Source organism: Protopterus annectens, chromosome 14.part0, assembly GCF_019279795.1.
Source record: "Protopterus annectens isolate FY-2018-M chromosome 14.part0, PAN1.0, whole genome shotgun sequence".
In the NCBI taxonomy this organism is placed as follows: Eukaryota; Metazoa; Chordata; order Ceratodontiformes; family Protopteridae; genus Protopterus; species Protopterus annectens.
Genome location: NC_056748.1, coordinates 195,058,083 through 195,084,672, shown reverse-complemented (window position 1 = coordinate 195,084,672; position 26,590 = coordinate 195,058,083).

Below are 26,590 nucleotides of genomic sequence, written 5' to 3'. Positions count from 1 at the left end.
AGCACATGTCCCTAAATACACTTAATGTAACAACATATGTTCATAGTAAACCACAACCAATGAATAACAGTAATAAATAAATGAAGATAAGGGGTGGGGAGAGAAAAATCAGTCCATTAAATAGCACCAATGCTTACTTCCTTGACAACAGTACTACAGTCTTCTCTACGGGTCTGTATTTTCTTTAAATTAACAGTGAGTACAAGTCTCTTATAGCTGATGTAGCACGTGCATACCTCTCAATCTATATGCATGGGACACTATGGGCCAAATGGTAACAACTGCAGGTATACACCTACACAGAACACTTGCACATCAGGTGGACCTATATAACTACCAAGGTGTTCTGTGGGCTGAAATGGTTATACTGTGCAATGTAGGTACTCATTGTCATTGTATTCCTGTAACAGGTGGATTATGCACTATTTATTTATTTGCCATTTGTTAACCAGGTTGGTTTGGCTGGGCAAGTGCCCTTTTTCAGCAGAGACCCGAGGAGAAAAGCTCCAGAAATGTAATACAAGATGTTACAAAAGTCAATTACAGATATAAACAAAAGTACAGATATACTATTAAATGCTATAATGATAATATTATTTGTTTTCAAAACAATGTTATTTTTTTATTAAAGAGTAATTAATAGACTTATAATAAGATGTAATTGAACTGTGGTTGAATGGTAGGGAAATAGGACATAGTGGAAAGAAAGGATAAGAAGATAGGCAAGTCCTACTTATGGAATAGAGGTTAAGTCCAGGAAAACAGCGGGAAGGTGGCAGGGTAAGAGAGAGAGAAAGGCATCAGTGTGAGTCATTTGATGCAGTATAAAGTGATTAAGAACAGAAGATAGAAGCATTGTTTACTGAAAATAGAAGTAGAAAACATATGTGCAGAAGAGTCTAGGAAGAAAGGAAAAAGAGGTGGTGGCTTGATGGGAGAATGGGGCTATGCAGGAAATATGCATCAAGTAGGGTCTTTACAGGGGCAGGTCCAGGAGTTACATAGATAGTCCTTTACGGCAAGTTTGAAGTTGACAGAATTTTGGTGAGATCTGATATGGAGAGGGAGCTTGTTCCAAGATGTGGAAATTGCATGACTGTAAAGACTTTTACTTATGGTTTTATTAGGTTTGGAAACTTGGAGAAGGTGTTGGTCAGAGCTATGAAGCTCACGGTTAAGAATGTAGAGGGAGATGAGAGCAGCTAGTAAAGGACAGGCTTGGGGTTGTAGTAATATGGAATGTGTTATGTGAAGTTTTGGCAGAAGGAGTTGCTTATAGAACTCTTGCCAGTTAAGTTTTTTTAAGGAGAGGCAGTGGTGTGAGCGATAGGGGAGATCTGTGGCAAATTTAGCAATTTTGTTGTATGTTAGTTCAAGTTTGTTTAGGAGATCTTTCTGGAGGTTTGTGAAAATAGGGGTGCCATATAGTAAATTAGGTAGGAGGTAGGCTTTGGTATGGGATGCTTTGGATTCTTGTGTAAGGAATTTTTTATTTCTTTATAGCAGTCCAAGTTTCTGGTGGGGCTTTTTGATGCAGTTGTTGATGTTTGAGTTGAACTTTAGTTCGTCATCTATGAGTATACCTAAAAGTTTAGTGTATGGCTCAGCCAAAATAGTTGTGTTGTTTAGGGAAGAGATTGTGAAGGATGATTTAAGGTGATGGAGAGGTTTGGGAAGGAAAAGGAGAAGTTTAGTTTTATTTGGGTTAAGTAGGAGATGGTTAGCAGGGAGCCATCTTTCGACAGAGTGTAATGTATCTTGTGTGAGGATGGGTTAGATTGTCAGAGGAAGAGGTGATTGTAGAGTCATCAGGATATTGTATTAGTTTTGAGTGGGGGAATAATTGGAAGAGATCATTAGTAAAAATGTTAAATAGTGGGAAACAGACATGCATGTTTGGAGTACACACACTAAACAGGAGTCATGTATTGGTTGGCAGGTATGGGAATAGAACCCAACAGCAGTGACTGTGACTGCAACAACTTTTAACAGACACTCCAGGCATATGGCCATACAAGGATTACACATATTATTTCTAACTGCACATTGCTGTTTCACACTCTTGATAATGATTTTAACAGTCTGGGAAATCTAAACACACAATTCTCTACTCATAATATGGGCTGCCTCACCCATTTACCTGTAGTTCATGTGGAAAGAGAATTTGTGAGCATTGCATGACTGCTACTGTAATATTTAGTGCTTCCTATCACTGAATTCGAACCCTGGTCTGTGTGTAGCAAAACGTACTATATAAAGAGCATTTAACAAACTGAGCTACTGAATCGCTACTGATTTCTGACTGACTGATATCTGTCTACGGCTTACCTGGGAAAAATATAACCTAGCAGCACTACTGTGATGTTATACTAGACTGCAGTGACAGTAGAACACACATGCATGGCATAAAAGAATAATGCAGATAGTAGGCATGTTATATATCAGTCTAACAATGCTGGAGCACACACTTTATTGTTAGTGAGTTGAAATATTTGTGAAGGCAACAAACAATATCGGATCATGGAGTGGGCTACCTCTCCCATATACCTTGTTTACCTGATGTTTGCGGTTGACAGAGCATTATGTGAACAGTACTGGCCTAGAGACAGCCTTGAACTGTACTATATGTGTTAAACAATACAACTGGTAGCCATCAGATTTGCATTCTACAGCTATTACAGTGTTATACTTGACTGCAGCACCTTACTTTACAACCTGAATGCATACAGCACTACTGCAATGGTTACAACAAGACAGTCCTGATGTACACCATTTTCTTTGGTGTTATTGGTATTGATTCATGCTTTATTGCAGAATAGTTGGCATTATTTATTTCTCGCAAAACAGCATTAATTCCACAATTATTGCACTATAAATTTTATCATTTATACTTTAAAGCAGTCACTGGTATTGTTTCATGTTTTTATTGCACAACAGCTGGCATTATCCATTACTTGCAATACAGATCTAATTCCATATTTATTGCACTACAGACATTATTGAATATACTTTACTCCAGTTAATGCTTTATCCTTTCTTGCTTATTTCAATTGCGATAGCATAATACATCTGTACTCACTACTCTCATGGCACAATCTTGTCAGGTACTTAGCATGTGACTCAACATTGCAAGCTCTCTCCTCTGCAGCTGTTGGGAAAGAAGCACACCATTATGCACACCAGTTTTGCAGACATTCAGATTAAGTATTGGTGAAAGAGAGGTAAAATCACTTACATACTTGTGAGGCATTCCCTGCCCAAGCTTCTTGGACCCAGGTGTCCAAGAGATCCCCCTTTCTTTATTTCAAGTCGTCATGGTGGTGATGACACTGCTCACCTGTGTGGGGGATACCAGTAACACTACTGTATTCTCTGTCTAGCCAGTCCCAGAACTCTGGCGTACACTCTGAGCCCTGAAAATCTCTCTGCAGCAGACAGTCTTAATGTTTTTTTACTAAGAGTCCAGCCATGACCACGGACTCTAGAATACCCCAATGCTGCACCTGAAAGCACGCACCTTCACCAACACCAGTCATAGTACCCTTTAAGACAGAACTCTAATGAATTCTGCTGTATTCCCACCTATTGAGCTTAATAAAGTCTGTTTTCCCACCCTTACACTTCATTGGGCAACATTCAAAAAAGCGCCATGTTGCTTAGCCCATGCAAACCAGCCAAGCAGTGCATAAACATTGGCAGTTATCATGTTTATATGGCACTGAGCAGGTCTTAGCAGGTCTCAGCAGAGCTTAGCAGAGTGCAGCAGAGATATATATTAAATTAGTGTGCAAAATGTGTATATTAAAATTAAATATTTATTTGCCTTCCATGTATTCAAATCCTGGACCTACTACACATTAAGCTGTGACTCTACCCATTCAGCTACACAGATATTCAGACATCACATGTACCTTTACATATAACACTGAGCTACCTATAAGCAGTGCTGAGCACCACACCATGCAAACATACTCAAATATGCTTAAGCATACATTGAAATAAATAATTAAAAGCATCTGGTTTCTATTTTTAGATGTCTGGCAGTTGTCTACTATCTCATCTGTGGGCCCCTCTTAGCACTCCTGCACTCAGCACCACACCACGCAAACATGCTTTTTTATAATAAATAAATAAATAAATAAAACATAACACAAAAAGGACAGTCCCAGGAGTCTCTTACTCATCTGTAGACACGGTTAGCACTACATCTCTCCCTACAATGATTCCATACCCATGCTCCTTGGCTCTCCGAGAATTCTAAGAGGAAGGAAGAAAATTGAAAACATTTGACATGGAATTTATTGATACTAGTACCTTCCAGGAAGTCCAAAAAGACCAAAGTGAGAGGAAAGTGTTTTGTGTTTTTGTGAAACTGAAGGGTTGTCTTCTGTTTTCTTGATGGGTCATCAATCCAAAATCACTGCTTGTATGTGATAGAGCAAAAGCAGTGATTGCTCAAGGCAGATGTTCACTACAGACAACTGCTTCTCACTTCCTCAATGTTGTTTTGAGGATATTTTGGCTTACCCCTTATGTGTGGGGTTATAGAGGGCTTATACCTGTAAAACATTGATTTACTGATCTGTACCATTAATGCACATGATATGCCTGAGTTGTGAGCAGTCATGACTGCTAAACTTACTTTCAGATATTAAAGCATGATAGGAGAGCAGAAGGTATTGATTTTGTGTCTATTACCTTTTGACAAGGCTTGGGGGGGGGGGCACGCAGTGCCAGTGGTCAGTTAGACATGGGCAACAATTGTAATAGTAAAGGTGAATGTATGTTAAGTGGAAATACTGTCAGTCATGTAAGCTGCGTTGGTATGACTTTGTCAGTGATTTGATAAGGAACTGTAAAGGGTTATTTATATAAAAAAGAAGTACTTTGAGGGTAAGAAAAAATAGTGCTGAGATGGATGATTGTGCTGTGAGAACAAGAGGTCTGGCATTCTAGGGAAGAAGCATAAGATAATGAATCGTGTGACCTCCACAGGAAATGCCTGCAGTAAGTGATTTATACAGCCAAGCAAGTTATAGTACAGCTCAGCTGCAGAAATCACCACCAGCAGCAGCATTAATAAACAGAACCAAACTTTCATGTTCACCTATTAGTTCCAATGGGAGAGATCGAACTAGAGGTAAGCACCAATGAGTTTAGCAGATGGGCAGTGGTGGTGATTCATGTGCATGTAGTGTGTGTGTGTGTGTGTGTGTGTGTGTGTGTGTGTGTGTGTGTGCGCGTGTGTGTGTGTGTGTGTGTGTGTGTGTGTGTGTGCGTGTGTATATGTGTGTGTGTGTGTGTGTGTGTGTGTGTGTGTGTGTGTGTGTGTGTGTGTGTGCGTGTGTGCGTGTGTGTGCGTGTGTGCGTGTGTGTGTGTGTGTGTGTGTGTGTGTGTGTGTGTGTGTGTGTGTGTGTGTGTGTGTGTGTGTGTGTGTGTGTGTGTGTGTGTGTGTGTGTGTGTGTGTGTAAATGCATGTGTTATGTGTGTGCAGCATGTGTGGGTGTATGCAAAGGTTTGAGGGGTCTCGGATGAGTATATGTCTGCTTGGGGGTGGTTACAGTAGGAGAGTTAGTTAGGGAACAGTTAGGGGATAGGTAAGGTAGGTGTGACAGAGTGTGTGTGTGTGTGTGTGTGTGTGTGTGTGTGTGTGTGTGTGTGTGTGTGTGTGTGTGTGTGTGTGTGTGTGTATGTGTGAGATTGGGATAGGGGTGTGTGTGTTCAATGTACAGTGAGGGTCACTGTGTGTGTGTGTGTGTGTGTGTGTGTGTGTGTGTGTGTGTGTGTGTGAATGTCTGAATCTGAATGAGAGAGTGAATGGGGAGAGACCTTGTATCGATGCGATAAGTGGGCTGCAGGAGGTGATTACTGCTGTAAAGTACTTCTTAGTATTTGTGGTAATCACCAAACAATTTAGAGATTTGTATTTGATGGATAATGATGTTTTATTTTTTTCTCATTACAGCTATTGTGTCTCTGAATCATTGCCTTTGGTGATTGTGTTAAATGTCCCTTTTTGCCATAGCCTTCCCTCTCACTGCTGGGCTTTTTTGAATCTTAAGCAGATAGTTTAAAAAAAAAAAGAATAGGAAATGACTAGTCTGAGAATGATGGAGAGATATTAAGAAGGGAATTATTGGCTAAGAATGGTAGGACTTTAACTGAGGTTGAAGAAATTGGTCTATATTGAACGATTGAAGAGGTGTTTCAGCGAACACGTCTTGGTTGACACGTAATGAGCGACTGCACTAAAGCGCAAATGCTCAAAAGAGAGATTTATTTCCCTGGGAAAGAAATTGCTTGGCCATCCCTGTGTGTTCGCCCCTTTACTCACTGTAGTGCAATCTCAAAGGTGGTATATTTAGTTAGGGGGGGTGTGGGGGGCAAAGCCCCCTATGTTGTTATGTTTTAAAGTGTGTGTGTGTGTTTGTGCTAGCGGTTTCTTTCCCTGGGAAAGAAACCGCTGTTTTGAGCGTTCATGCTTTACTGCGTTCGCTCATTACGTGTCGACCAAGAGGTGTTCTCTGAAACACCTCTTTGGTCTTTTAATATAGACCCAAAGGAACAAGGGTCAGACAAGTAAGATTAATTTTAATTGAAAGGTAAGCAGGACTAATTCTTAGGCTTGTTTTAAGGTTAAGTCATGTAACTAAGAGAATAATATGATGGTGGAGTGGTACAAATCAAATTTGGGAAATTTTTTGCATGAAATTCAGTGAGATAACTAATACAAAACAATTGTTTTTCATAGATTTCATCACATTAACATAAATTGAGATGAGCTTTCCAAATACCCATTTTTGATAAGAATAAATCAAAAACTATAAAAAGACATAACATTTTTTACAGGGGGCAATCTCCTCTGCAACACCCTATGTGGGAGGGGGCTTCACCATACATAATTATATATACCAACTTTGCAGCCACACTGCCATTAAGAAAAAGAGGAAAAATCCACTGATATTGTACTACCAGCTCACATAATGCAACACACTGCCATTAAATGAACGGCTACTTTTATCTTTCAATAAAAACATGGTTGATCGAAATGCATTAAAAGAGTGTAGGTATGCAAAAAAAAATCTTACAATGGCTGACTTGTATATTAAAAGTATAAACACAGTGAAAGATGAAATAGGGGGCTCAATTCCAAAACTCTTTCTCTCAGTATAAGTGATCACTTACACTGAGAGTGGATCTTCTGGAATCTGGCCTCTAGTGTAAGACCATTTATAGGATGAGCTTGCACCAAAATAAGTCACTTCCACTGCCACAAGTCATTTGGAATCAGTGCAGACTTGCACTGAGAGCAGCTCTTTCAGAATCTGGCCCAAAATATGATGCAATAATTGTATATATTTTAAGTCAGAGGCTTTCTGTCAGTGGATTTTTTGTGTCAGGGATTTTTAGGTGCTTTATTAACCTTCAGTGGGAGAATGACATCCTGCAAAATAAGTAAGTTTACCAAGACAGTTTAAAAAAAATCATTTGTAAGATTAAATTTAGTAGTTTCACTTTTTACTTTTTATCACATATTAACAACATGTGGTCAATCTTTTGTAAGATTATATTTACTAGTTTAATTTTTTTTCAGACAATTTAATGATATATGGTAGGAGAAAGGGTAATAAAAATGCTACAGATATTAATGGTTGGTTTGGACAAATGACAAAGAGATATAGTTTAGTAGAACTGAGTCAGTACCAAAGCATCAAACGTTCTCTTCCCTGAACTGCTATGCATCAAGACCACACGAGCGAACATTTAATTCAATGAATGCTAATTTCACCGAGTTTCACATTGTTGAATTGCCATAGTTGGCCAACATCGCAGACATTACAATACACAGTGAAAAACTAAAGTAAACAGAAAAGAATGCTTACCTGCACACACCACAAATACTGCTTTTCCAGGGGGCACCCTACAACTCCTGCTAATTCAATATACCAATGCCAAGATCACACTACAGTGGGGTAAAGGTCAAATTTTGTGATCCCTATTGTAATACAATCTCAGTCAGAATGGCAAAGCAGTTTTTCTTGTGTGTGTGGGTGCATGTTCTTTTCTGTTTACTTTTGTTATTCATCGGGTATTGTAATGTCTGTGAAGCTGGCCAACTATGGCAATTCAGCAATGTGAAATGCAACAAAATTAACATTCTCTGAATGAAATGCTTGCCCCTGTGGTCTTAAAGAATAGCAGTTCAGGGATGAGAACATCCGATGTTTTGACATAGACCCAGTAGAATGCGACTTATTTTGGAGAACAAACAGAATCACATTGGACTGATGCTTTAGTTTAGAGAAAGGAAAAGTAAGTCGCCAAATAAGACCTAAGGAATTTAACTGGATTACTTCTGACTGGCAAACACAAGACAGGAACAATGTAACACAGGTTAAACTGCTCTCTGCACGGGATTGTACAGTAGACCATGTGGAAAGACAGATTATGGAGTGAAAGAAAAGGGAACCCTATAAGAGGATGTTATGAGAAGTAATTTTAAGGCTAAATAGTGACGTTATAATTGCTAAGGATACATTTTTAAAGGTATTAGATGTGTAGAAGCATCTTACTGCAGAGGACTGAAACTTACCCACTAAAAAGTTTAATTCTGTTGTACTTGGTTTGATTCCCTCGGTTTACATTTGGCTATAGCATGACTCAGAAAGTCAATTAACCAAACAATGCTGCTTTAGTCTCCACTGAAAATGAGCATCAGTCCAGTATGTATGTGTTTATCTATAAATCTATTTATCTATCTATCTATCTATCTATCTATCTATCTATCTATCTATCTATATATATATATATATACACACACACACACACACACACACACACACACACACACACACACACACACACATATATATGTGTGATTATTTAAAAGACAAAACATCTGATAACTATTCATCACCAAATAAATAATCTAAAAAAAGTCATTGCAAAATGAAAACCAATAGGTTAGATTTGCAATTACCAAAACTAAAACAAAAAACAACTTTTATATGGGGGGCTTCACCCCCACACCATCAGAAATTAAAAATACTAACTACAGGGATGCAGAAACTCAGAGAAAGATGGAAAATAAATTATGTAATGGCCGATCTGATGATGTTTGACCTTGTACAACTGACAAAAATCACCACCCTTTCAGCACCTGACAAAATGAGCGCAGAGATGAATCATGTAGCACCCATATATGCATATATATATATATATATATATATATATATATATATATATATATATATATATATATATATATATATATGTATATATATGGGATTCGGACACATGCTTGACTAGCATATCTCCGAATCACAAAACATCGAACACACATACACAAAAGCGCTTAACATCGGAAAGAGCTTCCATGTATGTGTGCCTGTTTCACAGATTGGACTACAGTGCGGGTAAGGCAAAATTCCCTTTTCCCGACTGTTGTGCGATCTTAGAGTGAGAATATTAAAGTAGTGGAGGTGTGGGGGTCACAGGGGGGTGAAGCCCCCCTGCAGAAACGTAGATTTTTTTTTTGAACTACACATACATGGAAGCGCTTTTCGATGTTAAACGCTTTTGTGTATGTGTGTTCGAAGTTTTGTGATTCGGACATATGCTAGTCGAGCATGTGTTCGGATCCCATATATATATATATATATATATATATATATATATATATATATATATATATAAATATATATATATATATATATATATATATATATATATATATATATAATAAAAGGACAAATAACAACCCCATAACATCACATTTTAAATGCTGAAAAATGGGATATCAACAGCTTCTGAGTATACTCTAATGATTAACCTTGGAGCAGACAAACCAAAAATGAGTGTTTTTTGAAGATGGGTAAGCACTCAAGTACTCCCCACATCTTTGCAGATTATATGTACTAACTCTGATATCACACAATTTCTGGGAAGAGGTCATATTCTTCTATACAAGGAGGATAACAAATGATGTTGACCACAAGATGTTGATGTGATCTACTATCAATTCAATAATAAAGACCAAACCCATATATACGTATATATACATATATATATATATATATATATATATATATATATATATATATATACATCTGTTTTAAAACTTCAAATGTTCTGAACGGAGATCTCCATATAGAGCAGAATAGAAAATGTTCACTTTTCCTTGCTCTAGTGCGATCTTGGCGTTGGTATATTTAAATAGCAGGGGGTGTGGGGGTGCAGGCGGGCTTGCCCCCTGAAAAAACATCTGGGATCTTTCAGGTGTTCCAAGTTTTGAAACTTCGATCATATGGTCTCGGCTATATGAAATTTGAAGTTTGAAGTACACCTATATATATATATATATATATATATATATATATATATATATATATATATATATACATACACACACATATATACATACACATAGATTTACAGTAAAACACAATTCCAGGAAACAATGAGTTTGATTTCCAAACTATTCAGTGTTTTATAGTGTCACAACTTACCCAGGGTTTAACTGTTTAGTTTTGCTAATGCTATATAGGTCATGAAATTCTTACTAACAAATAACTTGCTCTCAAACACACAGCATGGGTTTCGACCTTCGCATAGTACCACTGCGGCTCTCTTATCCTTCGCTAAAACCATAAGCCATCAGAGGAATAACAACAACTTTGTATCTACCATCTTTCTAGACCTATCAAAAGCTTTTGATATGGTCTCCCATTCCAAACTAATAGATGTACTAACTGAACTATCCTTCTCACCATCTGCCATAACTTGGTTTAATAACTATCTGGCTGTCAACAGTCTGTTCTGTGGCAGGGTAACCTATCTCCACTCCTTCCTTTATCCATTGGTGTCCCCCAAGGATCTATCATAGGCCCTCTCCTTTTCTCCCTCTTTACTAATAATCTACACACAGCTACTCCACATGGTTCTATAATACAGTATGCAGATGATTCAACACTTATCTGTGCTACATCTTCTCTATCAACTCTTCATTCTCAAACACAGGAATATTTCACTTCTGTTGAAACATGCTTAGTCAATGCCCATCCAATCCTGAACCCAAACAAAACTAAATTATTACTCTTCCTGTCTAACATCTATCTCATGGCCACCATTTTACATAATAGCCAAAGAGAATACTGTCATCTCCCCGACAGCCCACACAAAGCGTCTTGGAGTGGAAATAGACAATAACCCAAAATTTGACTTGTATGTCTCCCTAAAAGTAAAAAAAAACTCCATAAGAAACTTGTAAGTCTATATAGACACAAAACGTTCCTGACCAAAATGGCCAAAATTACATTAGCAATCCATCTGCTTTTCACTCTACTATATGCCTCTCCAATTTTAACTAATCTTAGGAAAACTGACCTATCTAAGCTAGAAGCATGTTATAATAAAATTGCTAAGTTTGCATCTGAATGCCCATATAGAACACATCATTGTACAGCTTTAAGGATACTAGACTGGCTTGAGATTTCCAACATTATTCTTTACAACTAACTCTCTCAAACTCACAAAATCATAAAACAACCAACCAGAATCCTGCACTAGAAAATCTCATCCTTCCTTACAGTTCCAGCAGACCACTTCACTCTAACAACAAGAACTTACTCACCATCTCAAAGGCCAACAACACTGCAGGAGAATCTTTATTTTCCGGCTATATATGTCGTATATGGAACTCCCTTCCTAACTCCATTTTCTCAATCTTGTCCACTAACCACTTTAAGCCATCACTTAAAGCTTATTTAAAAAATAAGTGGCTATGTTCCTGTACTAACCCATAATGAATGTTATAATACATCACAGTATACCCTAACCATATCCAACTTCTCCTGTGTTTAATTTTTTATTCCTAATGGCCTGTCGTAACCTTATATATTGAAATAAGTCATACTTTACAAATAGTACTAATTCAGTTCAAAGCCTAGGTTTTGTTGTCATGATGTAACAAATTTGTATTTTCTTATGTATACTACATTTTGCTTAATTCTTACTTTATTGATTATTGTAATTTGTGAATTAAAATTTACTGTTAGTCATGGTGCTTTTCTCTCAGGGCCTCAGCTGAAAAAGGACCTGTGTCTAGTCAGAATTTCCTGGCACACAAATGTTAAATAAATATATATATATATATATATATATATATATATATATATATATATATATATATATATATATATATCTGGGATGACTACATAATCTCGAAAGTTTGAAATACTGAATTTCAAACTTTCGAGATTATATAGCCGGAACCCCTAATTACTGAAAGACCAGACGTGCAAATTTCAAAATCCTGATCATCTGGATTTTGACATTTGTGCTTCTGGTGTTGCAGTATGATGGAAGGTCAGGTAAGTATCTATGTTTAAATGTGTTGGTTAGGGTTTAGTGTGTAAGTGTCTGTTGTGATTGTGATGTGTGTGTGCAAGGGAAATGTAGGTGTGTAGTGGGGTTTCATGTTTTTGTGTATGTAGTGCGACCTTGGAGTTAGAATATTTAAGTATGGGGGTGTGCAGGGGGGTTTGCCTCCATTTTGTCTGTAGTTTAGGTTTGTGTGTTTGTGTTTTGGGGGACGGTGTGTGTATGTGCATGGTGCATGTTGAGTGTAGTTTTCGGTAGTTTGAATTTTGCGGTTTTGATGTTTCGGTAATTTAAAGTTTCGGGTATTTGGTCTCAGGATTTTAGGCGTCAGTAGGTTGGGTTTTTCTGATTTAGTAGTGGTTCCATATATATATATATATATATATATATATATATATATATATATATATATAGAGAGAGAGAGAGAGAGATAGGTAGATAGATAGATAGATATAGTAATGGATAGTATAGTTTCAGGTAATTGATGGAGTAATGATATATATCAGCCAAGGAATGAAACGGTAATAGAAAACGAAACTACAACGTTTTCTGAAACATATTCTCATCAGATAAGAAGCTAAGAAAATGCATAATGTTAAGACCAAAACCTTGGTGCAAAATAAAGATGTTAGTTTTAAGAGAAACTAGTAATGTAAGTGATGTGGTAAAGGCATTCTGCTCAAAGCCTTGTCACATTTTCATTATGGTATTTATTCATAAGGTGAACACTTATTTATCTGTTTTATTCATGATCACTACTGGGATTTATTGTTTATGTTTTTTACATATTTTACCTGCTATGGAAAATTAAAACTATTTGGGTACTCTTGAATAAAGTTAAACATGTATTTGGAATAAAACAACTGTGTGTTACTTTACCAGGCATAGTGGTGCCACAATTTTTTAGAGTTTTGATTTCTAAACCATTCACTGCTTGATCTCTTTGTATGGTTTAAATAATCTGAATAAGGCAAGCATCTGTTAATATTTTACATGGGGACAAATACATGTGCCCAACCCACCATCCTTAATGTTATAACTTAATATGAGGTTACCAGACCTCAGGGCAAGTTTCATAATTGGTAGATGTTTGTCTGTTTGGTCCACTTAACTCAAATGAATGGGCATTCACTGATCAGCCATTGATAATGTGCCTAGAAAACAAATACTTGTCTTTTGATGCAGTCTGTTGTTTAATCCAAAGTTGTATTTGCCAGTCAGAAATAATTGTAAAATAATATAGCCCTTTTAAGTAACACTAAACATTTTGGAAAATTAATAAAAACAAACATCATAGCTGAAGGATAAAAATATGAATATTTTAGGTTACTAGTTGCATATGATTTTAAAGTTCAAATTTATCAAACTGCATACAATCTAGGCACTGTGCAAATGAAATACATACAGAAATAAGAGGCGGAAAAATGAAAACATAAAAATGTGACAAAGACAATTAAAATTACTGAATAAAAACAAATTAGCAACTGCCAGACAGACATAGTACAATGTAAGAAGGAACATAACTGGTTAAGGAGATTGTAGCTTTATATTAAATTAAGGAGTTATTTATGAAACGTTAGTCTGTGCAGATTTGTATCACAAAATTATTAAGATGGAAAACAGTGAAATTGTTGCTGGAGGAAACAGAGAGTATCTGTGAAGATTAAATGCTGTACATACTTTATCAATAGGATTAGTTGACAATTGTGGTACTAAAGATACTTTGCAATGTTTGAGAAATAAAGAATACTGTAGTTATAAAAGACATTTTTAACCCAAGAAAAGCAGCAATCTGCTGAAATGTTTATAGTCAGAGGCTGTGATGTAGTGGAGGGAGCTATAAAAGGTAGATTTTGGCAAATAAAGATCATAAACAGTGCTTTTGCATACTATTAATAAAACATGAATTTAGGTACTTATTTCCTGATTAATGTACCATGAATGTTTCATACTGATTGCTGATATAGTCTTTGAATTAATATTTGCTTACTTGTTAGGGAAATGATAGAAACACTGAAGTAATTTCAGCCACTGAAAGGAGTCCAAGATCAATTTGTAAAGACTTTTTGGCTTGTTGTTTCATGCTTCTTATTACAGCATTTTATAATTAATGACTTCCTCCAAAGCTTTTTTTTTTTTTTTTTTTTTAGTTTATGCATAGAAAAAAACATTTCATGTAGGTCCCGTACTGTATTGTTACTTGATCCATGAGTGATTTTTTTTTAGTAATGTTTTTCTGCTTCTTATGACAGAAACTATGTCAAAGCCTTGATATGGTTTCAATTAGAAATCATCCTCTAATGCTAAACATTTCAGGGACATCTGTGTAGGTCACACGAGTAAATTTTATTGAAGTGTAGTAAATGTCCAGGCAGCTTGTGTGGCACAGTCTTGTTATTATTAAGAGAACTCATATACTACCCTGTCCCTAAATATTTATTTAGAGGTTCATTTGAAAAAAATAAATAAATAAAAATACTTATGTTGTTAATTTAGTAGAACTGAATTGTTTCCTCCATAAAAAAGTGCATGGGTGTTCATTCATGTGTTAATTGTCAAGTTAAGTCATTGCTAATAATACTGTGGTTTCCCTTGTCACTTAAAATGACTGGGACAAGAATCAGTAAGAGTAAAGATTAAAATCATTTAAAATTTTTCACCTTTTCTAAAAAAAATCAACTCACCTTTTTTGCAACTATCCTTCTATGTGAAAGACAGCATTTGTGAATCAATAACTAAAGTTTTCATGTAGTTTTAGAAATTATGTAAAATTATTTTATATATCTGAGAATAATTTCTTCAGCCTGTGCATATTGCAGTTGAGGACACCACTTAACAAACCCAAAAATATATGGTAGGTTAAAAGAATAATGAATGAAACTATCTTAAGGTATAGCGTTAATTTTCTTAGATTTTTCTTAGATTTCATTATTTAATTACTTATTTGGATGTCTGTTTTTAGTCTTGGAAAGTTTATGCATTTAAGCACAATAAAGAAAAAAATTGTAATATAGTAACAATTAGAACATCTAAATTGCTCTACAAAAGCTGCTATGGTGGTATAGAGGGATAAAGCCCTAGCCATGGACAGCGGCAAGGTTTTGATTAGATGCTGCATCATCGGATAGAGTAGCAGAGCAGATGGGCATTACTATCTGAGGTGGGTGGGTGGTTCTTCGGACATCTCCTGTGACAATGTCTTCTGGAAGCCAAGGCTGTTACAACAGGAGGCAAGGGCAAAAATAAGGAAAAGGGTGAGGACTAAGCTGAGCTTTCATAGAGGTGGGGTGATACATCATATGTCCCCATTGTATGCCTGTCCAAGGGAAGGGGAGATGAGGACTAGGCTGAGCTTTCATAGAGGTGGGGTGATACGTCATATGTCCCCATTGCATGCCTGTCCAAGGGAAGGGGAGATGAGGACTAGGCTGAGCTCTCAAAGAGGTGGGGTGATACGTCATATGCCCCCGTTGCATGCCTGTCCAAGGGAAGGGTAGATGAGGACTAGGCTGAGCTTTCATAGAGGTGGGGTGATACGTCATATGTCCCCATTGCATGCCTGTCCAAGAGAAGGGGAGATGAGGAATAGGCTGAGCTTTCATAGAGGTGGGGTGATACGTCATATGTCCCCATTGCATGCCTGTCCAAGGGAAAGGGAGATGAGGACTAGGCTGAGCCTTCATAGAGGTGTGGTGATACTGCATATGTCCCCACAGTATGCCTGTCCAAGGGAATGGGAGCTGAGGACTAGGTTGAGCATTCATAGAAGTGGGGTGATACCTCATATGTCCCCATTGCATGCCTGTCCAAGGGAAGGGGGGATGATGACTAGGCTGAGCTTTCATAGAGGTGGGGGTGATATGTCATATGTCCCCACTGCATGCCTGTCCAAGGGAAGGGGAGATGAGGACTAGGCTGAGCTTTCATAGAGGTAAGGTGATATGTCATATATCCCCATTGCATGCCTGTCCAAGGGAAGGGGAGATGAGGACTAGGCTGAGCTTTCATAGAGGTGGGGTGACACATCATATGTCCCCATTGCATGCCTATCCAAGGGAAGGGGAGATGAGGACTAGGCTGAGCTTTCTTAGATGTGGGGTGATACATCATATGTCCCCATTGCATGCCTGTCCAAGGGAAGGGGAGATGAGGACTAGGCTGAGCTTTCATAGAGGTGGGGGTGATACGTCATATCTCCCCATTGCATGCCTGTCCAAGTGAAGGGGAGATGAGGACTAGGCTGAGCTTTCATAGAGGTGGGGTGATATGGCATATGTCCCCATTGCATGTCTGTCCAAGGGAAAGGGAGATGAGGACTAGGCTGAGCTTTCATAGAGGTGGGGTGATACATCATATGTCCCCATTGCATGCCTGTCCAAGAGAAGGGGAGATGAGGACTAGGCTGAGCTTTCATAGAGTTAGGGTGATACATCATATGTCCCAATTGCATGCCTGTCCAAGGGAAGGGGAGATGAGGACTAGGCTGAGCTTTCATAGAGGTGGGGTGGTACGTCATATGTCCCCATTGCATGCCTGTCCAAGGGAAGGGGAGATGAGGACTAGGCTGAGCTTTCATAGAGGTGGGGTGGTACGTCATATGTCCCCACAGCATGCTTGTCCAAGGGAAGGGGAGAAACAAGGTAGGTCAAAATGCAGAAAAAAAATCATTGCTGAAAGATGGACAACATCAACTTACAAGGATGCGCTTAGAATCCTCACTGGCCCCAGCTTAAATTCAGGTACTGGAACATGGTGACCAGAGAGCCGGTATACCAGCAAAGGATGTGGGGCATTGAGGTAGCCTTTCTAATGACAGACAAGGAAGAAAATACAGAAAAGGAAAGAGAAGAGAAGAGAAGAAAAATAGCATTGCAAAATGTGTACTTGTGGCCGATAAGAAATAGTTTCTCACTAGGAAGGGAAGGACTGCATTCCAAGCCAACTTTCTAAAGTAACATTTCAAATAAATCTGAAAATGCTTTAATGAATAAAGTGCAAATGGTGATCTGTTAAAGTATCCCATCTTATTGCTCAGAGTTTCCGTCTCTATTACCTTAAGTAGTCATTGCTCTTTAATGTTTTGCTCTGCTCTGCTTTAAGTGGGAAAGTTTACTCTCTTGAAGTGCTAAGAGAATACAGCAAGCCTTAGATACAGCTTTGTCAAATGTTTAAAAGCACACGCATTTGTAGTTTTATGTAACAGGTGCCTAGTTCTTCCCTGCTCAACATTATCACATGTGCATGATCATACATGCATGCATACACTCTTGCACGCACAAGCACACACAAACACACACACACACACACACACACACACACACACACACACACACACACACACACACACACACACACACACACACACACACTATGATAATTGTCTTGCAGAACCAGTGACTGCATTATTCTAATTAATAAACAACAACTGAATTAAGCTAAGCTCATGTCATTTTTGTTTTGTTGAGAAAATATTTCCCTGTTCTTCATTTCAGCATTTAAATGGGTTCTAGCCTTAATTTGGCATGCACTGCAACATTGCTTGGGTAGCCTAGTTTTATATATCTTACTAGAAACCAGACACTTGTATTTTTAGTATACATGATAAACTCTGTAGTCTATCTTGTTCAAGAAACTTGAGCAGAAAATCCCACATTCTATATCAGTGTTAAACTGACTTACAGAAGCAAAAATAGTATTACTGCTTTAAGCAATGGGGTGCAAGCAAGGAAATACAGTTTGATACTACATGCTTTTATTTAAAACTATACAAAAAGTATTTTGCAAATACCATTTAAGCTAATATACTGCAGGGAACTGTGATACATTTATTTGAAACTGCTTATTAAAAGGGTATCAAGGAGGCCAAGTGAGAGTATTGAAAGAGGATACAGGGATGCTTTGAGGATGCAAAAGACTCAAGAAGCCCATGGCATGGTATTCAACAGCTAACTGACTACAAGACCAAGTCAGCTCAGTGCAATTATAGCACTGAATTTCTGGACAGTCTAAACACGTTTTATGGCAGGTTTGAAGAGAAAAACAACCAGGAGGCTGTAAAGATTCTCAATGACCAAAAGGAGGCGGTGCTTAACTTCAGTGTTGTGGATGTAAGGAACCGACTGAGGAAAGTGAACCCCAGGAAGGCTGCTGGCCCTGATAACATTCTGGGGAAAGTACTGAAAAGTTGTGCAGACCAACTGAGCATAGTCCTGATGGACATCTTTAATATCTCACTTGTACAAGAAAAAGTACCAGCATGCTTCAAAGTTACCAGCATAATCTCTCTGCCCAAAAATGGCAACCACACCTGCCTAAATGATTACAGACTGGTGGCCCTTACATCAAATGTAATGAAATGCTTCAAAATACTGATTAAAAGGCATTTGACTACAGTACTACCCCAATTCTTTGACCCACTGCAGTTTGCCTTCTGAGCAAACAGATCAACTACTGATGCCATTTCGGTGGCACTTCACCTCACATTGGAGCATCTTAAAGAGAAGAACAACTATGCCAGGCTGTTGTTCATAGAGTTCAGCTCGGCATTCAATATGGTGATTCCAATGCAACTTATAGAAAAGCTAATCAACCTTGGCATAAATAAAAGGCTGTGCAAGTGGATCCTTGGTTTTCTGACTGGAAGACCACAAAGGACCTGTGCTGGTAACAACACTTCAGCAAATATTACAATCAACACAGGAGTACCACAGGGCTATGTGCTGAGTCCTCTACAGTTCACAGTCCTTAACTATGACTGCTCTGCGAAATCTAGCAACAACCACGTCATCAAATTCACAGATGACATAACAGTGGTGGGACTTATAAGTGGTGATGACAAGAGTGGGTATAGGAATGAGGTCCACTCCCTGATTGAATGGTGCGATAACAATTTGGACCTGAATGTCAATAAAACAAAATAAATTATTAGTGACTTCAGAAAAAGCTCTGTCATGCACCTGCCCCTCAAGGTCAATGGTGAAGAAGTGGAGAGACTCCAAATTACAAAGTTCCTGATGGTACATATATCAGAGGATCTTTTTTGGATTACAAACACAGGTCAGCTGTTTAAAAAAGTCCACCAGTGACTACATTTTCTAAGAAGGCTTAGAAAAGCAAAGTTCTCTATAAATGCTCTAAATACTTTATACAAAGGTGCCATCAAGAGCATTATCTGCAACTGCACTGTATGGTTTGGTAAAAGCACAATGGCTGAAAGGAAAAAGCTGCAAAGAATAATAAGAACAGTACAAAAGATATTGGGCACTAGTCTTCCTACCTTACAGGAGCTCTTTGAAATGAAATGTAAAAAGTGGTCCTGCAAAATACTGAGTGACACTTCTTATCCAGCGTATGGTTGGTTCACTCATCTTACATCTGGTAGAAGGTTATGGAGTATCTGCTGCAGGACCTCTAGATTTATGAACAGTTTTTATCCAACTGCAGTAAGAGCCAGTGGTGGCTGGTGACTTCATATCAGAGGGGGGCTGCAGGAGACAGCTGAATGGGTGGGGGCAATGGGAAGGGGTGTGACCAACTAGAACGGGGTGGAGCTATGGTGCCAGTCAAAACTCAAGTATGAAAAACAAGCAGCACTCAACTCAAATCACTTCTCCTTGCAGTTCTAATTATAACTTATATTCAGCTTTATAAAAGTACTAAGTAACATGCTGAAAGTAGCAATCTCTGGGATACCCCACTTGTAAAAATGTTTCTTATCCAAAAAGGAAAGAAAAATAAATTATGGCCATATAGTTATTTATTTATTTATTTGCTTTTGTTAACCAGGAAAGTCCAATGGGCTGAAATGAGCCCATTTTCAGTGGAGGCCTGGGGAGAAAAGCCCCCCCCCAAAAAAAAGGTACGTAATTAATTGCAACTCCCCCACATACACGGTATAAGCCATAGCAATACTAGGTTTGCATGGATTTCAACAAATAAAATACAATGCATAATATTGCAAACACACCAGATTGGATTTATGTGGAGTCACTGAAATTACTTTCAGTGATAGGAAACAAATCTATAACCATTCACTGAAGCTACATCCAGCAAATGCTATAACAAAATAGTTTTGCAGGGGGCAATCCCACCTGCCACTTCCATGTAGGGGGACACCACACCACCCACAACCCAGGTTTATATAAACCAACTCCAAAGTAAAAAAAAAAAAAAACTGTGGAGAAAAAAGCAAACTGTACTGTGAGTAAAAGTAGTTTCAGTGAACAGTAGCCATTCTTCTACATTTGCCAAAACTCCTTTTTCGAAGTGACATGTTCCCACCAGATAAAAAGACTGTTATTTAGCAATGATCAAACAACAGTACAGGAAAGAAACATAATCTACAGATCACTTCCATATCCATCAGTTATGGCCATTTTACTGACTGCATGCACCTCAAATGTGTGCTTGTGGTAAAAAACAATAAAGAAAAATAAATAAACAATAATAGTCAAAGTAAAGCAATCTCATCTCAGTAATGTAATCCATCTTACTTTACACAAATGCACTCTAGTACTTATACTGACTGTTTAAACTGAGCAAACAACAAGAAAGTCAGTTACCTTTGGTTAACAGCTTCCAGTCCCTACCCATTAGTTTTAGCTAATTCTAGATGTCTATTAGGCAACTATGACAAAACAATGACACCCATAGATTGTATTTCAGCTTTGTTCCATGTAAACAGTAGTCACAAGAAACTGAAATCCAAGCAGCTTTATACAAATCACATTAATACTCCAAATGCAAAATAGTCATAAAAAGACAGATAATGACTGATTGTTTAAACTGAGCAAACAGAAATACGGTCAGTTACTTTCAACAGACAGCACAGCTCCCACCCCATCCAGTAGTTATAGCTGTTTCTATGTGCACTTCAGACTTCTGACTGTAGTAAAAAGGACAGAGGTGTATAATATTTAAGCTTTGTTGTATGGAAAACCAGCAATGTACAATTTTTAAGCATTGTTTGATGGAAACAGTAGTCAGACATTAAAGTATTCCAAGTTGCTTTACAGAAATCACGTTGATTCTGCAAACTTGCAAAGTCAGAATTATGAGCAAAGAGCAGCCATTAATAATATTCTTTCAAAAACAATTTTTATATGTTACTCTAATTAACTTAATAGAACAGGCTTTGCATCAACATGCATTTTCTTTTTTTTTAAAACAAGTTTATTGTTTTTAACATACAAAATAAATATCATAACAATTTTATACTAGCAATTAAAATAGAAATAGTTATAACATTCAATAAAATAACCAAAGTATTTACAAAGACATCCACTACAAATCAAATCAATTGATTAAACTATAATGTCATGCTATTGAGACTAAGATTTTTTTAACAGGTTTTGTAAAGTATCCCATATAATACAATAAGATGTTTTTCTAGTAGTTCTTGATTTTATTGTCATCAATTCCATATGACACACTTCAGTCATAACATTTTTAAATTCATTAAATGAAGGAGGGGTATCTGAAATCCAATTTCTGGTTATTATTTTTCTAGCCACTGCTAGAATAGACCATAATAAGGGAAGTTTAACTTTTTTAACACTTTTAGGAACAGGTGTGTTAAATAATATAAGTGATTTAGAAACAATGAAATTATCTGTGAAAAGGGCCTGCAAAAAATCATTGATTAACTTCCAATATTCCTTCAATTTTATACAGTCATAAAACATATGTGCCCAATCAGCATTTATTTCTATATTACATCTTTTACATAAGTTGTCTTTATTATTTGTTTTATTCATCATTAAAGGTGTATGGAAGGATCTATGTAAAAATTTCCAAGTAAAAAGTCTCCAATTAATGGAAGAAGTAGTTTTATAAGCAGATTCCAATATATATTGTTTATCTTGTTGTTTTGGTGATTCACCATTAATGGAAATGAAATAATTCCAATAGGTATCTGAACTGTAATGAGTTTCTTCTCTGATAATTTTATGTATGTATGAGAGCTTACCTTTATCAGAAACTCTATGTTGTAAATTTAATATCAAGTAATCAATCAGTATTGGAACAGATTCTTTAACTGTTAAAGACATTAAATCAATTTTATTAATAAGATGTTGTCTAAAAGTCTGAATTTCTAACCAACATGTTTCTCTCAAATCAAATTCTTGCTTTAAGAAGTCTAAATTTTTTACTTTATTATCAGACAGCAACTGATACCAATACTTTAGATCATTATCTGTGACCAAAAGAGTTCTTTCAGAGGTGGTTGACAAAAGCATATCTTGTGTATACATTATAGGGAATAGAATAAAATTCCATTCCTTATACTTAGGATGCATGAATATAAAATTACGATAACTGATAATAATGTTTAATGGGTAACTAACTACATATTTTGGTGTAATGGATGAAGTACAAAATTCTTTTAGTAACCATAACATGGGGTTATTTACAATAATATTTTTATGTATTAAAGAGATTTTCATGAAGTTAATGCTAATTAGTTCCCAGTAATCTTTCCATCTTGCAACATATGACTGATCTATTAACAAAGTAATAACTTTTATAATAGAAGAGATAGTATATAAATTAAAGTCTGGAAATGAAATGCCCCTTGAGACCAGCTATTAGTATGTTTCTTTAATGCAATCCTAGGTCTATTAGGTGCCCATAAGAAATTTAACATTAGTGAATTCAATTTCTTAATAATTATTTTTGTAGGTGGGAGTATTATTGATTGTATTAAGTATAATATCTTAGGGAATACTATCATTTTAATAATTGTGAGTCTCTCTTCCATGGTAAAAACATATTGTTCCAGCTATTGAAAAGATTTTGTATATTAAGAAGACAGGTACTATAATTATTATGTATAATAGATTTGATATCTTTAATTAATATTATACCTAAGTAAGTTATCTGACCTGAGTTGGGTATATATTTGTTAAAATCATTAATGAGGACATTTTTTCGTGTGTATATTGGTAATATTTTAGTTTTTTCTTCATTGAATATTAAACCAGAGATATTTTTAAAATCCATCATTTTATCAAATAAGGACTGCATAGAAGAGTTAGATCCAGCTGATGTAATTAGAACATCATCTGCAAAAAGTTGAATTTTAGATATTGTATTTTCATCTATATCAAATCCTTCTATATCAGTACTGTTTCTGATCAAATTAGCCCAAGGCTCCATTATTAAAGTCAATAATAGTGGAGAGAGTGGACACCCTTGTTTTGTACCCTTTAAAATGGGTATTTTTTGTGAGACATATGTTCCTATCTTAATGTAAGCCAATGCTCCTTTATATAGATGTTCAATTAGATTTACAAATGCATCTGAGAAGTTTGTGCACTTCAGTAAGATAAACAAGTAGTCCCAACTTACTGAATCAAATGCTGAACTTATATCGAGACTAATAAGTGTTAAATCTTTCTTTTTCCTATTTGCAAAATCAATTAACGTTAAAGTTCTCCTTATATTATCAAAAGTATTTCTATTTACAATAAAGCCTGTCTGGTCTATATCTATAATGCCTGGGATGATTGTCTTTAATCTATCAGTGAAAATACTCATAAACATTTTATAGTCAACATTAAGTAATGAAATAGGTCTATATGAAGTGCATCTGGTTGGGTCTTTATTGGGTTTTAAAATTGGTGAAATAAATGTGTATTGCCAAGATGGGGGAGTTGTTAACTCATTTTGGGCCAAAATAAAAACCTTATATATTAATGAGTAAGTACTTTTTGGGAAGAATTTTATAGATCTCTGGTATAATACCATCATTACCTGGTGCTTTGTTTGATTTAAGCTTGTTTATTTGTGTAATAACCTCTGTATATGAAATATTTTTATCCATTAGTTTAGTCTGTTGTTTATTAAGTTTTTTGTTCATGTTTGTAATTATAAATTTCTTTATTTTATCTTTAGGCTCCATGTTAATGTTATTATGATTAATTTTGTGAAAGTGATTTCTAAATTCATCTAATATTTCTGGTAAATTAGAAACATTCTTCTTTTTCCTTGGAGAGAAAATTTCTTTGATATGATTTTGTTTATTCAACCTTTTTGTTTTATTTTTAAGTCTATGTAAGTATTTGGGACTTATTGAGTAAGACAAAACTTATATTTCTCTAATGTTATTTTAACTTTATGAGTTAAAATTTCTTTGTATTTCTCATTTAATTTATTTATTTCTTCAATGACTTTTTTGTCCATAATATTTTCTTTATTATTATGTTTGTATGAGTCTAATTTGCTTTGAATATCTAGTAATTCCTTGTCCCAAGATTTCCTTTTATTATTATACCATCTGATACTTTGTCCATATAAATATGATTTTAAAGCATCCCAAACATAAACAATGGAGACTTCAGGTGTATTGTTTAAGTCTAAAAAATGTTGCACTTCTGAAAGTATATAATCTTTACAGTCTTTTAGTTGAGGTAAGTATGCTGGTATCCTTTTGATCTGAACATTGTAAGTACTTTTTATCATAAACTCAAAGACAATTGAATTATGATCTGATATAGGACACGAAATTATTTTAGAATTAATTAGGTCTGTAACCATCTGCTTAGAAATAAAGACTATCTATTTTTGAATAAGTTTTATATCTGTTAGAAAAAAAAGTGTATGGTAATGATTTTGAATCTATCTGATTATTAATATCATTCAAATGATATAAATTAACAAAATCCTTTAAATGTTTTGCATTAGATGTAATTTTCCTTTTTCCTATAGTAGTAGTATCTTTTTCATGTAGGATACAATTAAAGTCACCTGCTAAAATAATATCTCCTATAGAAAATGATATGATCTTATTGAGATGGTGTTTCACTGTATTAATGCCAATTCCTGGTATCCAATATACATTGATTAATGTATATGTCTTTCCATTAATCTGTATTGTAACCATACAAAACATTCCTTTATCATCTTTATAAGACTTAATAGTTTTAGGTATGGGCATACTTTTATTCCATAAAATAGCCACTCCTCTTTTTCTGAGTGTGTTCTGAACTAACCAAGACTGTATATTTATTAGTGGCTAATTTATCAATATCCTTTTTCAGGAGATGTGTTTCTTGAAGGAATACTAAGTTGGCCCTATGCAAATGAATGTATCTCATTAAACTTGCCCTTTTACATGGGTTATTCAGTCCATTAATGTTTAAAGAAATTCCTTTTAGAGAAATCATTTAGCTTTTATAAACATATAAAACATATAATCAGAATAACAATTAACAAAATAAATGATATTATACCTCCTCCTTTAGGTGTACCATTAATTATAGATGTATTTATTGAAAATCTTATGGGATTTTGTATAAGCTTCACTTTTATTTGTAGTGACAATAAGTTTATAAAATGTGTTGTGGATGTCAGAACTATATACAAACAACAATAAACAGGTGAAAATAATATTAGGATTAAACATTGCACCCAGCCTGGAGTTAAGAACTCCAACTTTGAGTAGCACATACCACTCAAGTTATCCCCCTATCCTAAGCAGCAGTACCTCAGCTGCCACCATATCAATTCAATACTAACTATTATTAACTAAAGTTAACCTCATTTAATTAGATTATCTAGTAAGACAAAGCTAAACAATTTATAAATCAGCTTCATATAAACAAATAAGAACATTTAGAAACAGCTCATATTACTATGTGCATCTATTTTGTAAAATACACTCATAATCAAAATAGCATTCTAATAAACTTGATAATGGGAACCGAGAAGAGAGAGAGAGAGAGAGAGAGAGAGAGAGAGAGAGAGAGAGAAAAGGAGCATATCTATATATTAGTTTATTAAAAGTTTGTAAAAATAAGTTCTTATGTTCATTTGGATTCAATAACTTAGGCTATAATGGTTCAGACATTACATATATTAGGGTATTCCTACTTTCTGCCATAGAAATGCAGTTAACAGTTTTAAAACTTTAAATTACTTGCACCAAAGCTTTCTTCTCATACTTATTATTGCCAGTAAATAAAATATTTATACTCATACATATGTTTACAAGTCATACTGCACAGCAATGATAATTCCTAGTTATACATAAATCATTGTGATGAAAGCCATCTGTATTTTATATATCTGAACTGCAGCTTTAAAATATGTCACATGACAGTTTCTTCTAAAATATAGACATAATGATACTTGTGCTTGTCAGTTAGTTAAGGCAAATGATTTATAACATTATATATGTTTAAATCATAAGTATTTATATACATTAAT